The following is a 17,040-nucleotide window of genomic DNA, read 5'->3' as shown; positions in this document are numbered from 1 at the left end:
AAAGCAGACGACTAAAGATGGCACCGTTTTAAGCTCAAACGAGCCAAAATTACCTGGCGTTTTTCATTACACAAACTCGCATCAATTTAAGGAACCCTACCGTCATTATAAACACAAAGTGAAGCTACAACGACCGCTTACACTCTGTGTCTTAGCTTTAGGTTACTTTGCAATCTTTCGTACTCAATAATTGTATTTAAATTTAATTCAGAAATCCCATTGTAACGTCGCGGCCGTAACGTGTACATCAAATGGAAGTATTCCAGTCATGTTGGCTCGTTGCGTGCTGTCTGATCTACACCGATGTCTGCGCATGTCGATGATGCAATTGTATTTCGATTACGTCACACCTATATAGATCTAATGAGGATTGGAGCCTGAGCGAATAAAGATCTGAAATTAAACTCCGGTGTGTACACCATGTCGCACAAAATTGCAGTAGCAGATTCATACGGCCTATATATCCGTTTATTTTTTGCCCTAAGAATAAACTAATATGGCCTGTGCACCCCAATGACGCCTGATCAGTCAAGGCATATTATAGATGCCGGACGGTGTATGGCGTACAAGTTTATTCACTTGTATAAATCAACCTATGCTAAAGAGCGCCTTCTCCATTGCTGAAGCCACAATTTGCCTGCCGGACTAGGCGGAGGAATGGCCTGTTGTATTTAGTCCTACAGTATGTGGTCACAGTGCCCTATTCACAGTCAGTCGATAATGCTCGCTACTCACAGTATAAGAATTCAGTAAGAAGCTTCTGTAAAGCACTGTAAGCATGTACATATCACACGTTACCAGTGCAGAAAATACTAAAAGAAAAACTGACGGCGCTCAGCGGGATTCGAGTGGGTTGATATAGGACCCAAATCAAAATCGTCGTCATTAGCGGCTTTAGCTTATTAGGCTGTAGTGGACATCTTGCTTCCATTCCGTCTCCTTGAGAACTCAACAAATGCCAAAGTTAGTGCCGTCTCATGGGGTAAGCTAAATCACACCCATTGTAACAGAGTCGAGAATTTACTAATTTTCATTCTCTTCAGATATCTGTTACATGATGGATTCGATGTGAAGGTACGGGTTTGTCATAATCACTGCAAGACGTATGCATGTTCTAGACGGAGTCCTTCTTAAATAGCGGATCATTATGTCTCTGATCAATGAGGCAGCGAATGAACCGCGAACACATCCAAAGCAAGCTGTTCGCTATAGCCTATATATATATATATATATATATATATATATATATATATATATATATATATAGCCATACACTATATTACCGATTGACTATTACCACTATTATATACGAATTACGAGAATATTATCATGATTGAATGTCTGCATATATGGAGTAGTAGACAACAGACCATATTTCCACATACAGATTATCACTACATATTTGGCGTTTGCAGAAGTGGGCTAGGAGTTCTAAGAGATGTTTGATTTGCTTCTTGATCAGTCACATAATATAATGCAGAAGATGAAAAAATGCATATGCCGGCAAACGTACTTTTTCTACGCAAATTTATGGCAAAATCTCATCGTATTATCTGCATATAGTGTATACCAATATTTGCTACAAATGTAGGATGTATAGTTTGTAGTGGCACTTTAAAGAAACGTAATAATTACCTCTATCTCCTAAGAATGAAAAAGAAAGGAATACGTCGAATTTAGAACGTTCTAGACTCGACATTCTGAAGAGGATACTGTTGTATGTTTCCATAAAACGTTCATTCCAACAGCGTGGCCGAGCAGCAAACAAAATGGGCGTTTATTATTTCAAATAGTTTCATTCACGGTCTGTCATAGAGCGAAATGACCATTTTGATGCAGTTATTTTTTCATACCTGGACAACAAGGATACCGCAAGGCGCGTACGAAGTAAGTCTATATTTTGTTCGCTATCTATATATAGCCCATATAGAGCCGATAATATGGGTGGCTGTACGATATGGATTGTGGCGACAAACGCCCATTAACAACTAATCAATCTCCCTTAATTATGCCATATATATATATATATATATATATATATATATATATATATATATATATACGTGTGCGATGCTCTGCAAGTCAACAGAGACCGGTAGAGAATTGTTTTTGTTCCCGTTTAATTCAGCCAATCGCTAAGCAATGCCGATGAGGACTCTATCCATACCTCATTTACGAAGGCCACGAACGACCATAGTGATTAAAACTTTTATTGCCTTTGTTATCGGTCATACATATATACCTGTAATCAGGATCATGAAGCAAAGCATTTGATGGTAGATGGGACATAATTCGATATCACGGTGTCGAGAGCACAAATCACTGGCATGTTTAACTTGGAATGTCTATTTTAATCAGTGTGATGACTTGGATGATTCTGTAGCCTACCGAAATAGACACGGATCAACAACAAAAAGCTCACATAGAGGACAATGTGTGATTTTCTTATAAAATTCAAAAGTTCTTTAGAAACGAAGTGCGTTTTAGCATTTTTAGATTTCTTGTTTCCAAAGTCAGGCGTAATGTTCTCGACCAATAAAATACTCAGTTCGAGTCGTTTGCTCTGGGCCATACACGTATTTACAGATTGCTAATAGTACTCCTAGCAATAACTAGCTCTAACCTTATAACCACGACCTGTCTGGCCACATAATTTCAAAAATTATTTGTCTTTAGGCTCAGCGCTTCACTATAGTTGTGTATCTAGACATACAATGAAATAAGTGTTCGTTAGTCACGCTCTTGATCCGAACGATTTGTGTGTAGCACTTCTCCACGGCCGTATGGTAGGAAATGATATTGCGACACAATTGAAATCGGACCATCAAACGTGACCCTTCAACGAAGTGGACGAATCCTATTCTTTCGAAGAAATTCTGGCTGCAATGTACGAATAAATGGTTACGTATGCGCGACTCCTGTGGACGATTCTAATACACCTTGTTCGCAAAAGATACGCATGTCCCATTGCACAGACCCAAATACACACATCATCAGGGCACACGCTGCATTAAACGAGCACTTCGAGCAGAAAAACTTGCTCGTGCAGCACTGTTTATGTATACGTTGTAGCAAAAATGTGCCTTGTCTGCAATTATTTCTACATGCAATATCTAAATATGCATGCCTTTGTGTCACAGAATTTTTGTGGTGGTCTACCACCTTTACGAAAGTCGAATCCGTGTTGGGAAAGATTGACATACACACGTTTTGCTTAGATTCGATACAAACCGGGAAAAAACGTATGTTAGATAGAATCGAATAGTGCTTCACGATATGGGCACATGTGTGCCTTAATTTAGAAATGGTAAGTTTTTTAACGCAAGAAATCCGATTTTGTGATCCGTTTACACAAAAGTCACATATCATACCGCGGAAGATATACTGACATAGTTGGCAACGGGTATAAATATGCTACAATAAAAAGAATCGTTACATACTCTAGACAAGGTACAATCTATAGAAAATTCAACAAATGTCGATCTTACATTGTCTTTATTAATAGGCCGAACTATTTCTATCATAGTTGCAGTGACTCGATTAATGCCAACGTTATAGATATTTAGTTTTTTTTTTTATTCAAGATGTCTTAATCGTTGTCGTTTGTTCGCTCCGTCGTCATCGAGGGAATCTGTATGTTGGTGAAGGTCGACATTGTATTCCTTCTGTCACTGTTATTAGCCCGCCAACGAGCAACCGGTTACGTAAGCTTGTCTTTCTCTTTCCGGCATGCGGACGCTTACGCGTCTTGCGATGTTCGGCACACGCGAAGCCGAAGTCCTCAACAAACCATTACCAACGCAAGCCTACCGGCCCACCAAGTCTGCGCTGCGGTCTATGGTCGGCTGGCGGACCATTGCTACAGAGTGATGTCCGTGGAACGGGCCTGGTGTCTGTAGGCGGCATGGGAAACCCAACAGGCAAATAAGTTACTGACAGTTAAGTGAATGCGGTTCTAGCTCTAGTTTCTTAGCTTTTGGGTATTTGCTGAAAAATACGTTTTTAGAATGGTGACACTCGCAGGAAGCTGTATGGAAAAATGAACTATTTCCTGCCACTGTTAATCTAAGAGAAACAAAAAGATAAAATAAACAAAACAGATTGTGGTGGTCGAATTTCAATTATTAATTCGATTCCATACGACTGTATGCCGTGCGTCCGTGATAAAAGATCGTCCGACAACAATACCAAAGCAGAATGCAGCAACAGCAGACAACATAATAAAAATAGCCAGAAAAAAATATCTCTACGTTAACGTATGTAATATATATTCATATACAAATTAGTTGTAACAGTACGTTGACGCGGTATATATATATATATATCGAAAATGTCGGATATTTTATGGGATCACGGATGAAATCACGGTTAGCGTGCCGCTGAACAGTTAGTTGATTCAGTGATATTACACTTAATTATAAACAGATGTGAGACATTCAAATACTAGTAGATGGTCCAACATAGAACTTTAGCAGACCTGTGTTTATCTATTGCGTTGAACACAAAATAAGTTTATTCAAGCTTCGATCAAAGCGGAGGCCGTCGGTTTCGACACGGATGGTTTTCGTCCGGTTTAAAAAAGCGCAGATACAGGGCGTATACAATGGGATGCTGCTCATTTGTGCTAACAATGATCGATGCGGATAACCCAATGATAACCCAATGATAACCATCAATTATAACGGTAGCTTACAACACATCATTACACCTTTCCCATTGCTAATCGCAGCCCAGCGAAACCACGATCATCAACCTATCGAAAAACGTCAAAAACCGTCTGCTTATATCCGCACCGTTGCGAGGGTGTCGGGTGTAATGCGCGCATGAGCCGAAAGGAAAAAGCTGGATTGTGCTGAAATCGTTGAAGTAAAAAGAAATAATATCTGGTCTTGTCGACATCGTCTCGCCTGACGACTTAGCAAAGCCCAAACTCTCGCTTGCTAGTCCCTCAGCTGCCGCCTGCAATCTCCAATATCGTATTCCGTTTTGCCGCGTACATTTTCTCTTACCGCGTCGTGATTGCAACCCCATTTACTCGTTACTGCGCTGTACAGATGCAGCATGAGTAGAAGTCGCGTGACATCGAGGGCTTGTCGTGAGTGTTTCGGACTGTGCTAAACGACAGCGGCAGCAGCAACAACTTCGATTAACATCTTACATGTCTATATGATATACTTCAGTAGGTTACTATAGGATTGGCTATTTTTTCAACTCATATAGTCGCCTGCCGACATGCGCGTCAGATTTTACCCTTTCATTTTGTTGCCGACTTGTTGCTTCCGCCCGCAGCAATGGCACCGGCCGAATAGACGCCATAGAACGATAGGGTAGTGCAGACGAATAGGTGGACAGCGCGTCGTCGGTCCAGTAGTGATTATTATTGATTGTGATCTTTGTTGGCGGTGATGACTACCAGAGCTGCTGGCTGACGCACCACCGACTGTGAGACTCACAACAGCATAGACAATTGTGTAGGGAATAATAACAAGCCTTTCCTTCATTGGTACCTTCCGCCTTTGCACATGGGCAAACAGCAAGCAGACCCATATATATAAACTGGAAGCGAAATATCGTAATCATCATCATCATAACCACATTTATCACGCTTTTTCATAAGTAATAATAATCATAATAACCGAACTCTTGGCAAATAAGCCTTAGATACTTAACCAGTTGGAAATTAAAACAGCATCTAGCCAGTTAACGGCGGTGGCGTGTCCTGATATTTGGCAATGATAACATCAGCGGTTACCGTTGGTAATGGTAGTATTAAACATACTTACATTTATACCCGATGCCTTGGTCAATGTACTTCCGCTTCACAGCGTTCCCGCGACCGGAGTCGTGCGTCTACTTGTTTTTTTACAATGAGAGTTACGGACGAGAGTGATTCGATTAAAAAAATTATTAGCCGAGAGCGATGGTTCCGTTTGGGTAATTAATCACAACTTCCGCTCCAGAGAATTGACATTCGCAATGGACTAATGAAAAACAGCAGCTTATTCCAAGACGAATACAAAGAAGTATTGCTTAGCTAATAAAGTTTTTATATTTAAGAGGAAATAAATATTGTGCACACTTTTTAAGACCGCAGTTGGGTACCACACAATAAAGCGAATATCGGTTTTACTTAAGAAACCTCTTTGAAATTCAGCCACTTTTCATATTATTGTACAGCCAATATTAGAAAACTTTCCGCTATCCTTATACCGCTATGATATGAATAAGTTTACGTGGCGTTGATTGATAGCGTTCGTGGCTAATACACGTTAGCCCTTAATAATTTTTGCTGTTTTTTTGCACTCATCCAGCACTGAGACTGCGTTACGTCAATATATTTTGTGTTCGCGATTGTCGCTCGAGTTGAGTCGTAATGGTTTTAAAACGTGATACATGTTCTCCACTATGCTGGTTCAATTGTAATTATTGTTTTTCTGTGCCGTCATCTTTTTTTGTGGTCATTGTTTTCGCGTTGACACCGCTCACTTCGTGTTAGATCGCTTCTGATGCTGACGCGGGAACGTCTCCAGGAGATAGCACCTCAGGCTGGTACAAAATTGAAATAGCAATCTTTCTTGAACCGCTCTGTTCAGTGGTCAGCGTGGACTTGACAAGAAACCTAATCGCACCCAACACCGGCGGAGTGGTAAGATCCTTAGGTTCGGACAAATAATCGAACAGTGACCTTGTCCTGGAGCCGCTTCCGCTTTTATGTTTCTGTTTCTACATAGGTTTTACCTTTACCACAGGCAGCCTGATAGGCGAATGAGGCACTCTAATTTTTTAACCCCTCTTACTACAGACTCTGCCATCCTTGCCAGCTCTGCTAGCCAAACAACCGCAGACCTGGTTGACTTGCGATCTTAGCAGCAGCTTTAGACTATCAGGGTACGGCCAACTGACTGGAAATCTCTTTATTTTTGGTTTCCAGAGAACTGCTGTTTTTTTTTTTTAACTGCGCGCGCTTGTTCCATTCTCTGACGCATCACTTTTTGATCTCTAAAGGCGCCAGTTACTAGTAATGCAGCCATTGCGGGTTTTTCTCTTTACACCGTCACCAAGGTAGAAATACCAATACAGGCCTTTTCCGTCTACGCTACTCAGGGGCTCCCAGGAGAGGCACGATATTCCGAGACGGCAGAGCACTTAATAGAGGTACTACCTACGGCAAGGTACGACCTTTTTACTTTGAACGATGGTATTATGATAGTCCGTCCTCTACATTGTTCGATGAATGACGGAAAAAATACCCCCTTCTTCCCCCTCTTACCTAAAAGTCTCCACTTGGGTTTACGAAAGCCTTCTTCAGCTCCTTTTTATCGGCTTCTTTACACAGCAGATAACTAGCAAATAGAAATAGCAAGCCTCCAAGCCTTTAAGCTATTTCTAGCTGTAAATTAGTCGCAGGCAAGAGAAGTGAATACACACATATTAATGACGCAGCCACATCAAAAAGAAACGACGGAAATAAATAAGTTTTTACAGCTATCCGTCGGAACTCAAAAAAGAAGAATGATCGAAGTCACGCAACACTGAAGCTATAATGTATCGGAGAAACTAGGCGAGGCTCTAAAGGAGAAATACGATGCTTTATTAATGGAGATATGGCATAAGAAATCTGCCTTTGAAAAGAGAATCCGAACAAAAAGAAGTAGATTTAATTAGGTCAAAAAGGAGATGCAGCTTTTTTCTATCTCTTCTTTCCTGCCAGCATCACACAAAATAGTTGTTTTTACAATTTAAGACGGCATCTAGTGCAACCTCTTCACAGTAGACCTATAAAGAAGCATGTTGCTGTCACCCGTCTACCCCTATCCTCACACCCCCAAGCAGAACCGTCTTTGTAACGACAATGAACCTCGTCACGATTACGATACGTTTAAATGTCATCCTTTCGCTCTACTTGGTCTTTAGCACAAATCTGTTCAATAAAGAAGGACACTGATCTGTGATGACACAAAACCATTTCAGCACATTATACTTGCAAGCCTATATACAGTATATGTGTAAAGCTGAGCAGCTGTGGCCACATATGTTGGCGTGATATGTATATGTGCACTCCGCTCGTGCCCTTGAAGGGCCATGGCCGTGGAAGAAATAATGTCCTGCTTATCTCTAATAGCTACTAATGAAAATATTCACATAATTTATATCCATGTAAGTATTGATAAACTATTTCTATTTTCTTCAGTTAATCCAAATGGGTTCTTGCATCAAATGGTGGCTAGTAATGTAGATCCTCTTTACGTCCATCGCATCCTACACTTTTCCCTATATATAAATATAGCCGATAAAAGCAACAGAATATTCACCACATGTTCACATAAGACTGTGTACTCCCGAATGACGTGCTGCAGCAACACGTACGCGGACAAGTTGTTATGTCAGTTCGGCGGAAGACAACAGAAAATTACTATTTAATACTTGCTACGTCTACTATTTATCAGCCGCATATATATATGTATATATATATATATATATATATGCAGCGAATTTGATATATAAGATGTATGGGCGTACCTAATGTGACTGATTTTTGCAGGGTTCGACGAGTCATGTCCGATACATACGTTAGTAATGCGAGCATGTGTATGTTCGATAGACTTCGTAAGAACTGAATAAAAACTTTGCTAGATATGGGCCCGATTTCAGAAACGTCGTGGAAGCATGACAAGCGCAAGAAACTCGGTGTACAAGAGGCTATAGATGTCTTTGCAAAACATAATGTCTTGTAAAAGAAAGCCTTCTCAAACTATCTAAAATTGTCTTCCTTCATGCGAACCTATAGCCACAATACGAGGAAGCTTGATCTATTTAGTTCACATCGTAACATACAGCACGTATTTGTCGGATGCTACACGTACAAATTACGTAACCGACAGATTTATTGTCCGAAAATGGAACTCGTGTAATCGCTTAGTTCATTGGCTAGTTAGACAGCATTTGAAGATTATCATTTACATCACCAATACACTCATTCACGATACATTACCTAGCTAACTCCGCTATTGACGGAACGAATTTCGACCGAAGGTGTATCATCTCTGTAGGCGCGCCGATTTCATCCTGTCCCTCGGGTACCTTTTGCTATATTTCCCATAAACGATACCGCAATCCATTTATATGACCAGTGCTCCCCGGCAGCTGCTGCAGTTTATTATGTGATTTGATTAGGAAATACGACATTGCCAGTAAATTAGATGTATTACTATTTTGCATTGACGTCAAGTCTTCCGTCGTGTTTTAGGTGAGTAATGCCTAAAAGTCACTATCTAAAACAACTGCACAACGTTTCTCTCGATGTACAAACAGTTCCCAGTTGATCACCTCACTGGTCGGTATATTGTTAGTATAAAAATGCATTTATGACTCGTCTCTCAACATGCCTTCAGATAAAAATCGGTTTAGGGACCATCAGCTAGAAACTTTTTTCCACTTAATCAACGCTTTCCTTGGGTCCGCAAGCAGCGTTGCAGTCAAAATACGAATTTTCAATGATGCATGTTTTGCTTTTACCATACTTCTATTCAGGTCTCTTTCGTGTCCAGATCAAATGTTTATTAATGACCTAAGCCGGCGTCCTCAAACGCAATAGTCAGCCGAGTCATCAGTATTTATAAACGTAGTATAACTAGTCGGGGAAGGTGTTTACTTTGAAAAAAGTGGAAGTTCGGTGAGTATACAAGATCTCCGATAGCAAAACTAGCATGTCGAATAGCTTTGGAGATTAACGAACACCATTCACAAAATTTGTTTATTTTCAATTTGGTATTGTTAGGACAATGAGAAAAATGGTCTCTAATCCAATAAGCGCTGCAAGACATTAAGTGAAACGGCGCCCACAAAAGCGTAGGCATTAGTTAGAGAAGAATCAATATGAACATGTCGAAAATGAAGAAAAAAAGTCAAAACTAAAAATATAATAGCGATCATGATGGTAGAAGTGCGAGTAGATTAGAAAACTCGGCATGTTCCTGTCACATGTATTATAATGGCATTGTTGAGGTTCAATTGAGGTGTCAAACTTGAGGAGGCGAGGCTAAGAGAAGAGATGGGTAGATCTTTTTTGTCTATCTATGCTCTGCACCGCGCCCTTTTATACCAGTACATCAAACCCATTAGTTTGACCCTTGAGGGATACTTGGGCCAAACTTCTACATGCACATAGAGATAGACATCAGTAGGCAAAGATGACAACTGCTGTCGTTGTTCACCATGCTGTTGTTGTCCAGTTAGAGAATTGAAGAACATTAAGTAACCCCAGAGGTCAGCACTTACGGTCATGCGTGCCTTGCTTAGGACCTTATTGCACCTATAGCAATCCTCCAGCCGACGATAAATGAGTCAATAAAGCATTTATATAGATAAAAATCCCAAACTGATCCGCCTACTCACATGTTTCTACTTCTATTTATAAAAGAGAAATGATACACTCACAAAATATCGATATCGTTTCGTCTCTATAGCTCCATATTTTCTATTCACCTTCTACCTGGTACAAGTCTTAGATAAACTATACTCTTTCATGGTGTAACGTTAGTGCATAATCCAGCCAATGAAGCGCGCTGGTCTAGCCAACGCTTCGAATAACTTAGATAATACAGGTTCTACTACACCTAGTAATCGAATCATTTAAAGATTCCGCAAAGTTTTATAAACGTTTGCATCTACGTTTACATGAATTGCTTGCTGCGAACGGGGCGAGACAAGGTCAGCAAGAGCGCATCTCTTACGAGGCGATTTTTGTTCGATAGCGCTGCCACTTCGTTTCTGTGTCCAACACAGTGCAGACCGCGCAAGGCGAAGGTGAAACCAGACGCATTGGTCAAGACAGCAGTAGAAAGTCGTCACTGACGGCCGTTTCTCATTTTCTCACACAGACTTTACTACTCCGGGGCAACGCTTTGGGTGGCGTTAGCGATACGGAGCGTGCTAGCAGACGAAGGATCCGGCCCAACTCGGCCGACTTGCTTTGGCTCAGCAGCGGAACAGCCAGCCAGAACCCCGTTCTTGCTGTGGGCTAGCCAACGATAGCATCGCCACCGCCTCCGGGCGTACTGGACTTCCGGGCTGCTTGTGGCCGTGTATATATATAGGCGACAAACGCATTACAAAACCTGTCATCTCCTCTTTCGTACGTATTTTTGGCAATTTCGATTGACGTGCTCTTAGAAATTATTCACACGCCTTTTCTTCAACTAGCAAGCACGATACTACTGTCTGATTAGGAATGAGCAAAGTGATAATTATTGGGTAATTTCATGTTTTACAGATTAAATATAACTATAGTCTAATTGACATGATACGGTAATAATTGTTTTGGATATGGTATATCATATGAACTTGGCAGATAAAATGTGCTTCTTTAAGTTCATATTTCGCATATTACAATATAATGCGTGTAATACAACAAATGTATAACAATTCTATGTTCTGGTAGTATAAAAATCGCTAAAATTCGATCTTCGCCGGGGTGCTCGTTGACGGCAGAAATGGTTGATTAGACGAAGACTAGTATACAGTAGTACATTAGTTTTTATGGAGCAGCACATATGTTATCGCAACAGATGCGTGAATATGTGATAATAACGATTGTTTTGGTAGCGTACATTTTTTAAACTGTGCTCTTTAGAATTGATCATCGCTCGAAGTTGATCATCATCATAGAAACACAGAATGTTCTAAGACTGTCGACAAATTTCGGTTGGAACACTCAAAGTCACAGACTTTTATCAGATACCAGAAGTTATAACACAACCACTCTACGGAACGAAATTCCTTGTTCAATCGAATAAAATGGGGTACAGCTTGATATATTTAATCAAGAAGATGGACTACCGATTGCATTTGTTGGGGTCGTATAGTATTACTACTAAGTTGCACATAGGGACAAGGGAAGTTTCTTCTGCTGAAAATAATGTAAATAATTTCCACTGCACGAGGGATCAAGGCGATAGGAACATGAAGGTGGCACCACTATAGGGCGTCATTTTCCGGTATCGAATTTTATGGGCTGATTAGATGTACAAATAATAGGTAATTTGTTCGCCGACGGCCGAATAGGCTAGAAACGGTTAGCTACAGCTTTACCTAGTGGTTGTCACATTCAGTCTAGATATTTATCGATCAAGATCCGCCACCTTTAAAGCAAAGTTATTCCTTTAGCGCCGTCGCTGCTGAATGCTAGTAACACTACACTGAAGACTTTACGGAATTAAAAACGTTCATAGTAGAAATCATCCAAAATATTTCCCTACCTAGCAAGCAGCATATGGCAACGAGAAATGAATAATATAATCTTATAACCGTGATGGGCGTACAGCTATGGGCTTCGAGGATTCCAGAACTACGAACATCCAAGAAGACGGGGACGACGCATTCGTGTAAGGACATCCGATGGCAGGGTCAGGAAGCCAATCGCAGCGGCTGCTGAGAGCAGGCGATAGTCCTCCCAACAGTCAAAGGAACTTCACTTACTATTTGTCCATAATTTTCGTAAAGCATCAATTCCATGATAGTCCAACCGTTCAGCGCATCGGAGCTTCTGTTAAAGGTCACTGAAGGGAAGATGGACACGTTGTAACGACTAGGAGGTCAATAGTGGACGCGGATGAAAGCAATAGCACCGCAGGGTGACACTTTACGATACACAATCACCTAGAGTGTCATGCCAAGGGAAGATGGGAAATATATGGAGCGAATGGTCTAATGGCACGTGTTCACCCTTGATAAGCCTTGAACCATATTTTTGCCTGCTTGAACTTTGCTCATTTTGTTAGCGGGCGTGTGCATCCACATTGATTATAGTGAGGCACTCATTAAATTTAGCAAGCGAACTTTTAACTCAATTATACCTACCGATATTAATAAAAGGTAGGTACCATTTAATTTAGTGAAAAATTTCTGAGTCACAGCTCACGGTTCTTTTTCTGAGTTCCTGAGCTGAGTTTGTGCTCTGAGCGATGTTTGCGTAACTCTATGGTCACGTAATTATCAAAAACGGATAATGCAACATGATCAGTGTGCCCAAACAATTTTCCATCTCCTATTTCCCCTGTGTTATCTGCTCTAGCACCAACAAAAAAAGATATCCTACAAGTTTAGTTAGTAATTAGCTAAAAGCGAGTCCATATTTTGTTACAACGTTAACAGAACTCTACTCATTCTGAACAACAGCAATCATTCAAACAAAGGCCAAAAGACCTTCCAGCAGCCTCACGAAGCGGACCGTTTGCTTTCTGTGTTCATCTCTGCAAATACGTACATATCGCGGTCTCTTAATGCGATCCGCATGTATTTGTCTGAAACCGAACTGCTCGCTCTTACCGGCCGTTAGTCACGTCAAAAGGAAAACGCTGAGCAATGTAAGATCGTACAGAAGGCAAAAAAAAAAACTGCCAACGCCCACCAAACCATAGCAACCAAATTGAAAAGCCGTCCAACAAGGTAGCCGCAGAAAATTTTCAGCAGGGTAAATGTTTGACTAACGGGTATCGAATAGACGCTTGTTGAATTTATTGTTGTGCTAGACTCCAGTAAAAGAGAAGTCAGCCCTTCGGGTACCGAGCAGTTACAGCAGAAAAAGTTGAGCATTCCCGCCATTGGACCGACGGTCAATACAGAAACTCTAGCACTGATATTGGTCGAAGGGAAAGCACACTGCCAATGTTATCGACAACTGCTGTTATAGCCACGAGCTGCCGCCAGTGAACAAATTCGCGCGTGTTGGTTTGACAAGCAGAACATATAGGCTGTTGCGAGTGCCTTGGCCGCTTGAGCCACTCGTAGCAGCAGCAACAGCATAAATGGCCCATCGGTGTCACCGTCCTCTCTTTCGATACGGCCACCCACGCGTATTCCGGACACACATTTTTACAAGAAAAAAAAAACTGGTAAAGGCTCTTCTTGGACCACTCATTACAGCATCGAGTCGATAGCTAAATACAGAGAGTTTGAAGAAGCGGGGAACCCATGTAGCGTGCATTCTATACGGGTGTTCCTATGTAGTTTGCTGAGCATGAATGCAGGCCAAATGGACTTACGAATATGGATTTAAGCTTTCTACGTTTGGGGAGGACAAGTCAAAGAGGCAAATGACGAAGCATCTGTTGATACCTTTTACTGTTACCGCAGAGGCCTTATCTGCTTGCTTTAGCACAGAAGCATTGGTGAAACAATGCAGGCCTGCACTGTCGACTCGTTTCTTCATAAGTAACACTCGATAAATGGAAATGCGATATACTCTTTCTATTTAGTTCAAATGTCCATGTACGTTTTTTTCTGTAAACACATCAACGCACGTTTACCATTTAGAAAATACCGGAGTTGCGCGTACAATAGCAGAAATTATGTGTGTTTAAGGAAATTTACTGCAAGTGAAACTACCACTCCCAAACTGTAATCACTGCTTAGAAAAGTATTACTCGTCTGCTTTGTTTCAATTTCCTGCCACGGAAGTGAACTTTCTATTCGGGTAGACATATCGTCAAATCAAGCGAGCAGGGGCGTTCTTTGCGGTGCTTCTGTGACACACGTTGTCCAATGCACTCGAGCAAAATGTTTTCTCAATGATGTATCTAATGCATATATTGACGACAATGCAGCTTTTCTACTTCTTAGGGTCAAACTATCGATCGGTAACCGCCTAGCACTTCCCCGTGCTTACGTCCAGCGATAAAGAGATAAACGAAATTATAACTTAATTGCGGCACGGTACACGTGTACGTACACTAGGCAATATATGACCACATCGTTCGTGCTTGTACTGCATCCAGTGTCCACTATTAAACTAGTTAGGTTTACGTTACATTGCTCTGAAACTGAGTAATTTTTCTTCACTTACAAATCAATAGTGATTAGTCAATGTTTCAGTTAGTTTCAATAGCGATAATACACAACCTCCCGTATTATCTCCGCGAGTTGCTCTTGTCTCTGCCAGTGTCTACTGTCGACACTTTTTATAGTTTAACATGAAATGTTACTGCCTTTTGGCGCTGGTCAAAAACGGATATGGGCTTGTGTATTACTGCCTGCAAGATAGTCTTAATAGTATTTCGTCAGACCCCACAACCAAACGTAAGTGCTCTGACGATTGATCCCGGTAGAATGGACAATTTCCACTTCCACTGCTACAATCAATCGATCAGAAAGAAGCTCGGCCCACAAATGTAAGGAATCATAGTTTTACTAGGCCGGCCAAGTTAAGTTGTCAAAGTTTGTACAAGTTGTGCTATCCGTCTCTGTAGCGCTCGACTTATTTTTTGGGTGTAGAGATAACTTCGACACATCAGTGCCGAATGAATAATGACATCAATAATGAGGACTGTTACCTTCAGGATGATAGTAACGTCAGCGGCCTCTGACATTCTCACTTCAATACTGGTCAAAATCGGTGAATCGCTAGTGACAAATAACATCACCTCGATCACTTTTAAGCACTTAAGCACATAATCAGTTGTACATGGCGAACGTAATCCCGTACTTGTATGTACATTTATATTTGTTGAGTCATTTAGTGTTCAATTCAATTCAAGCGACAGATTCATCTTTACCATAGTCACAATGATTTTTTGCTTCTGCATAAGGAAACGGCTTGTTCTACCCCACAGAACCGTTAAAAGCAACCCAACAACGGTTGGCCTTTCAGCGTTAATTATATGCGTATTGTTGCTTGATATTTAACATGTGCTGCTTTATTACAGCTTATGAACGCAAGCGTACATTAACATAATAATACCAGTCCATTATTTGTTGCCACTTAACAAGAAACAATATCACAACCGTTTGTGAAAAAGAATGATCGTTAAGCAATAGCGCAACGATATGTATTTCGTCCAAGTATTTATTATAAGATCATTTGCTATATTCCCAGAGCAACAACAGCTGCCAAGGTAGAACAGGTCCGGGACAGTGACATGCCTACGACGAAAGGGATAGCAGTTAACTGATTAACCGACTGCAAACACACGGAACATTGGCACCTAGAGAAACAACCAGAATAAGTGGACAACAGAAGCGTGTGTAGCTGTAAATATATTCGCAATGGTCATTGCCGTTATTGCTCATATATAAGCATAGGTAAGTGAGCCTATAAGATAAGTGAGCTGGACAAGATATACTTTCCAATATAGTGTTGACATTCTTTGTCTTTCGCTTGGTAATTACAGACCGCACTGCACTTTCCCATTGCAGATATACATAAAGTAGACCGAGTAGTAGATAAAGTGGACACGGCGTCATCTCGAACGGGCGGTTGATTAGTCGGTTGCCAGAAAAGCTTCATACTTCGAGCATCATCTATCATGGCTCTGACCATTTTCTGCTGTTGCTTCTTCCAGTATGCTACGTCCCTCCGTACGACGGGTGTGGAAACTGCCGCCGTTGCCATATCGCACTATCGTAGCGCAGAGAACATAAGCGTACTCTTCATTGGCTTCACTGTATGCCTCTGTAGTATGGCTCTGTTGCCGTAGCCGATGGTACCAATCCGTCAGCCGACACACGGACTTCGTTGCTTTCGTAAGTTATCAAACTGAAAAGAGGCTCGCACCAGTGACACGCTAGTTTCGGCCGAGATGTGTGTTTGTGTGTCATAGACACAGGCACTAGTGGACGGATGGAGGTAGTCTGTTGCGTTCAGGCTACCGCTGCTATTGCTATCGTCTACCATAATAACGGCGCAATGTGGGCCGCGGTTCTGACCCAGATCGATTCCAGCTCCAGCCGAAGCAACTATTCGCATGCCACAAACTACCACAGCTCTATAGTCAACTATGAAGGGTTATGGTGAACCGCTATAGTGGCAGCGGCACTTCTGTCGTCGTCACTTACGTCCTCACATAAGCACAGCAATCATGACGTACCTCCGTGGACCCGAATATCTGACTGGAGCAGACATAGTAAAGTTCTGTTTCTGAATATACGCTGTAACAACTAAATATACTTCATACGATTCATTTAATTACGACGACGCAAAGGCATAACGTCAACATGTTGTTATTAATAAAGCATAACCGGACATGAAATGAATCTGTCGATACG

At 41.3% G+C, this 17,040-nt stretch overlaps 1 protein-coding gene and 1 long non-coding RNA gene across 7 annotated transcripts in view; one reads left to right on the top strand and one right to left on the bottom strand.

Moving 5' to 3' along the window:
• LOC111253931 (ecotropic viral integration site 5 ortholog-like) overlaps nt 1-17,040 on the bottom strand; it is a 70,070-nt gene that overhangs the window by 51,233 nt on the left and 1,797 nt on the right. For 2 of the 5 annotated variants that reach the window (XR_015319414.1, XM_086977821.1), the window contains exon 1: nt 2,714-2,730. The exons of 2 other annotated variants lie outside the window; for them this stretch is intronic. The gene's annotated coding sequence lies outside the window, so the exon portion shown is untranslated. Of the gene's footprint in view, nt 1-2,713; nt 2,731-17,040 lie in introns of those variants that run through there. One more of the 5 variants, XM_086977822.1, reaches the window with a different exon arrangement.
• LOC147758633 (uncharacterized) lies at nt 8,499-17,024 on the top strand. Of its 2 annotated transcripts, XR_015319417.1 has the most exons (3): nt 8,499-11,134; nt 15,872-16,077; nt 16,192-17,024. It is a non-coding gene; the product is annotated as an uncharacterized LOC147758633 (long non-coding RNA). The 2 variants fall into 2 exon arrangements; XR_015319416.1 differs by having other exon boundaries at nt 15,872-17,024.

The sequence above is a fragment of the Varroa destructor genome, unplaced genomic scaffold (assembly GCF_002443255.2).
Source record: "Varroa destructor unplaced genomic scaffold, Vdes_3.0 BEIS01000001.1, whole genome shotgun sequence".
Lineage (NCBI taxonomy): Eukaryota > Metazoa > Arthropoda > Arachnida > Mesostigmata > Varroidae > Varroa > Varroa destructor.
Note: the sequence above shows the minus strand (reverse complement) of the source record. Positions and strands in the feature narration are given on the sequence as shown.